This window comes from Manacus vitellinus, unplaced genomic scaffold (genome assembly GCF_001715985.3).
Source record: "Manacus vitellinus isolate BGI_N305 unplaced genomic scaffold, ASM171598v3 scaffold_64_pilon, whole genome shotgun sequence".
NCBI classification, from domain to species: Eukaryota; Metazoa; Chordata; class Aves; order Passeriformes; family Pipridae; genus Manacus; species Manacus vitellinus.
This window is the reverse complement of record NW_021940718.1, coordinates 2660409-2665251: the sequence shown is the minus strand read 5'-3', so window position 1 is coordinate 2665251 and position 4843 is coordinate 2660409. Positions and strand designations below refer to the sequence as shown.

At 47.5% G+C, this 4843-nt stretch overlaps 1 long non-coding RNA gene across 1 annotated transcript; it reads right to left on the bottom strand.

Annotated features, from left to right (window-relative positions):
- Window positions 1-973: 973 nt before the first annotated feature.
- LOC108641494 lies at window positions 974-4843 on the bottom strand. The gene is made up of 3 exons (XR_001922025.2): window positions 4773-4843; window positions 2746-2834; window positions 974-1042 (listed from the first exon to the last, which is right to left on the bottom strand). It is a non-coding gene; the product is annotated as an uncharacterized LOC108641494 (long non-coding RNA).

The window sequence follows — 4843 nt, the reverse complement described above, 5'->3', positions numbered from 1 at the left end:
CAGCGGCTTTGTGCCACTTCAGATCCTGTAAACATCCAGGATCTGCTTTACATCATCTCTCCAGGCTGAAGAATCCCAGCCTGCTCAGCAGTTCTTGCCACAGTAGCTCTGCTCTCAATCATCTGTCACCAGCCTCAGGCCCTCCCCAAGTCCTGTGTACCCTCTCCAAGAACCACGGAATTGCTGAGGGTGGAAAAGACCTTTAAGATCACCGAGTGCAGCATCACCACCATGTTCCCCACTAACCCCTGTCCCCAAGTGCCACATCCACACGCTGTTTGAACACTTCCAGGGACAGTGACTCCACCACCATCCTGGGCAGCTTTTACATCCCTTTCTGTGAAGAAATGTCTCAAAGACAAGAGCAACAGATCTGCACGGCACTCGTGTCCTGAGCACAGGCAAATCACCATCGTTAGACAAAAGAGCAGCATAATGTTCTCTGTCCTCTATATTTGTTCTTAATGTCTAAGATTTTATAAGCCACTGCTCTGCAACATCTCAAACTCCAATATTTTGCTCCTGCGTGGTGAGGGCCAGCACAGCTGCTTATCTTCACAGTGCCATTTGTTTCCACGGTTATTTGACTGTAGAGGTGAAGTTAATGGCAACAAAGCTACTTTTTCCAGCTTCAGCGTCTATAAAATGGAAAGTCACTGGCAAAAGGTCACATTTAAACCAAAAAGTTTTAAAATTAGAAGCTATTATGACTTTAATAATTCCAAGCATTAGTTTCTCATCAGTGAGAGGAGCCTTGAAGACAGAAACAAGAATCATCACACCTTGTAAAGAGACTTCAAAAGGTAACAAAGTATTTGCACATTCAAAAATCCATAATCTCAGAAGCACTGTGCCATAAGTGTTTAAACCCTGACAACTTGACATCCTCCCCAGAAACAGGATTCTCTCATTTGAAAAAAAAAAAAAAAGGTAGATCTACACTGTGGGTTTGACTTCATTTTATTATCAGACTTAGTTCTTCAAATAAACCAAACCAACCAAACCTTGAAGTGCAGGCATCCTCTAGAGAGCAAGGGAACACCTTCAAAAATTAAGTAATGCAGAGGTGAAGCATTGTCACTTTGATAAAACAGAAACTATTTAATCCCATTGGCTTTTACACAGCACTGTTTTTAAAAGCTGTTTTAGAGCTTTTTCTTAGAGGCAGGGAAGCAGCAAACATAAAAACACCGAGTGCATGAGCTCAACCCATAAAGTTGATTGCTGTCAGGTAGATCCTGAAGCATTGTGATTTCACAGGATACTGACCTTCTTCAGGAGCTCACTGCTCACCTGGTTCAAAGTGCATTGAGCCTTTTCCCAAACCACATTGTATGGGCAGTAACAGCCACTGCACTGATGGGGCAAATCAAACATTTTTAGGTATGGTCAGTCATGCCCTTCTCCACAGGTTGTGGGTAACTTTTTGTTGATGTAAGTGAAGTTTGTGAAGATTGGGCCATGAATGTATATTTTAATGATGAGATTTAACAAAGACTCTCTTAGAATTTTGAAATACTTCTTTGAAGTATGAAGACACCCAAGGTCTGAGAACACAGTGGTTCTGTGGTGCTTTATGGTTCCACAGTGGTGATAAGAGACACTTCAGGCTTGTTCAAGTGTCATAAATGTTCAACTCAACTAATTACATCACAAACCACAGGGGATTCCATAGGCATCATGGTGCTCATATTGCCACATTTTCTGTGTCTCAGACCATGAAGAATACACAAACCTCTGGCAGTGAAAGGGAACCATTCATGTTACATGTATTAAAACCACAGAGCACTGTAATTGTTGTCCATCCCCCCATCTCAGAGCCAAGGCTGGCAGCAGTATTGATGGACTGCCCTTGCTCCTGTGTGGAAACTCAATTTGTGGCTTCACAAGGCAGCTACATCACTGTGAGTGTTTAATCCATATAGGAACAAGTCAGAAAGTCTATTTTCATGTGTTTGGTTTTGTGTCAATAAACCATAGACTCACAGACTGGATTGGGCTGGAAGGGACATTAAAACCCACCCAGTCCCGCCCCTGCCATGGGCAGGGACACCTTCCACTACCCCAGGGTGCTCCAAGCCCCCTCCAACCCGGCCTTGGACACTCTCAGGGATGGGGCAGCCACTGCCTGGGAAACCTGTGTCAGGGCCTCACCACTCTCACAGCCAAGAATTCCTTCCAAATATCCCATCTAACCCTGCCCTCTGGCACTGGGAAGCCATTCCCCTTGTCCTGTCCCTCCATCCCTTGTCCCCAGTCCCTCTCCAGCTCTCCTGGAGCCCCTTTAGGCACTGAAAGGGACTCCAAGGTCTCCCTGGAGTCTTCTCCAGGTGAACCCCCCCAGCTCTCCCAGCCTGGCTCCAGAGCAGAGGGGCTCCAGCCCTGGCAGCATCTCTGTGGCCTCCTCTGGACTCTCTCCAGCAGCTTCACGTCCTTGTGCTGTTGTTCCCCAGGGCTGGGGCAGCTCTGCAGGGGGGTCTCACCTGAGGGGGCAGAGGGGCAGAATCCCCTCTCCTCTGCTGCCCACACTGTGGGACCAGCCCAGGGCACGGGGGGTTTCTGAGTGCCAGGACACGTGGCCAGGCAGGTCAAGCCTCATCCTCTGACATCCCCAAGTCCTTCTCCCCAGGGCTGCTCTCAATCCATTCTCTGCCCAGGCTGTGTTTGTGCTTGGAATATTTGATCTGAAGACTAACAAGCCATTTTCAAACAACATTCTTAAAGCACACACCAGGCTTTTCCTACCTCACTCTACTAGTTCATACGTGGACATCTGAGTGGTAGGTTCTGCCAAACATTCCAAAATTCAGAAAAAACGGGTGCTTTCCCAAAGCCTTTAGGGAAAGAAAAAAAGTAAGTTGATCAGTGTGTTTAACATGCATTTTACTACTGCTTAACAACATCCTGGAACTTCCAGGCCTGGAAGATGATGAGAGTGTTAAAGGAACCACAGGTCTGGGACTGTGTCACAGGAAACCTGGGGCTGAGCCAGTGAGATGTGCTTCAGGATTGGAGATCATAAAAATCATTATCAAAAAATCTACATTTTAATTGCAATAGAAAATTAACAGCTCACTGGACAGACAGAACTATGCTACAAATTCATTCACATCCAGAATAAAACCACACACAACCACAAGCTTCATAAATTATGAGCTTGGAATAACAATGACTCCTGGCAACCAGGAAAGCTTCTGGCTTGCTTTCCTTACATTTTGTTGTTTGTCTGTTGAAATCTTTTACCCACTGCTAAATTTTAAAGGAGATGATTTTAGAAACTAGGCTAATAGATAGTGACTGCTGCACAACAAACACTGTGGGGGAACACATACAGAGGCCATTAATACATAAAGGAAAAGGGAAGTCAAAGAAAGAGTAAGGGAAAAATCAGCTTCAATAACAGGTTACAATAACTGCACATTTAAATTGAGCTAAAACTTTTCCACATCCGTCCGCAAATGATTAAGTGTGGCTGGTTTAATTAGAGCAGCTCAGCGCAGAGAAACCTGAACCAACATGTTCCACAGCCAACATGCTGCTGGCAGCAGCGACTTGTGCTGCCTCAGAGCTCAGAATGGTGTGTTCTGCATCAGCCTGAGAAAATCCAGAGAAGTTCTCTTACAGATCACTGGAAATATAAATGGGGGTGATCTTTCTGCAGTGCAAGGAGAGACAGACATGCCCTAGGTGATATAATTCACCTCACAAGTGAAATGACAGCATAGACAGAACGAAAACAGCAGCTACAGGTAACCACAGGTAAGGTGACTCCCGTGGGAGTGGGAAGGGCGAGTCCATCCTTCTGCAAACAGCCAGGAGAAGGGGATACCAAAGAAGACTAATTGCTCTAGACAGGTGGACATTACTCCTCCTGTGGGGAGAAAATGACCCTTGGAACAAAGACAAAAGTACCAAGGATGGGGTAAAAGGAAGAGTAAGGAGAGCAAGCACAAGGGAACACCAAGGAAAGGAAAAACAGACTTATCCAGAAGGATGCTGACAGTGGAGAAATACAGAGAGCCCTACAGCTGGGTGATGAGGACACAAACCCAAAGATGAGGGATTGAGAAGTGTCTGTAAGCAAAGCCTTGGGACAGCACTGGGGCAGAGTGTTGAGAGAGGTGGGGACAAGCCAGAGGATAACGGAGTCCAGAGGCTGAGAGCCTGAAGAGAACAAGTCACAGGAGGGTGAAGGTGGTCTCTTAATTGTGAAGAGAAATCTGAGAGCAACATGAGACCCTGAAGGAGGGAAAGACATCCAACACTGATGGGGCAGGGAGGGATGGCTGTAGGGGCCAGGGAACATTTCTACTGATCATAGACCCATGGAATGGTTTGGGTTGAAAGGGACCTTAAAGGCCATCTTGTTACACCCCCTGCCATGGGCAGGGACACCTTCCACTAGCCCAGGTTGATCCAAGCCCCCTCCAACCTGGCCTTGAACACTTCCAGGGATCCAGGGGCAGCCACAGCTGCTCTAGACAACCTGGGACAGCCCCTCCCCACCCTCACAGCCAAGAATTTCTTTCTAATGTCCCAATCCAGTCCTACTCTCTGTCAGTTGGAAGCCATTTCCCCTTGTCCTGTCCCTCTATCCCTTGTCCTAGGTCCCTCTCCAGCTCTCCTGGAGCCCCTTTAGGCACTGGAAGGGGCTCTCAGGTCTCCCTGGAGCCTTCTCTTCTCCAGGTGAACACCCCCGGCTCTCTCATACTCAACAAGGACGGGAAACCAGGTCAGTGGCAGCTGCCTAGGACGGTCCAGCACCGCAGTACCTCCATGCCCGGGGTCAGAGGCGCGGGCGGGACGGCGAAGCCGAGTGGGCAATGCCCGGAATATCCCGTAA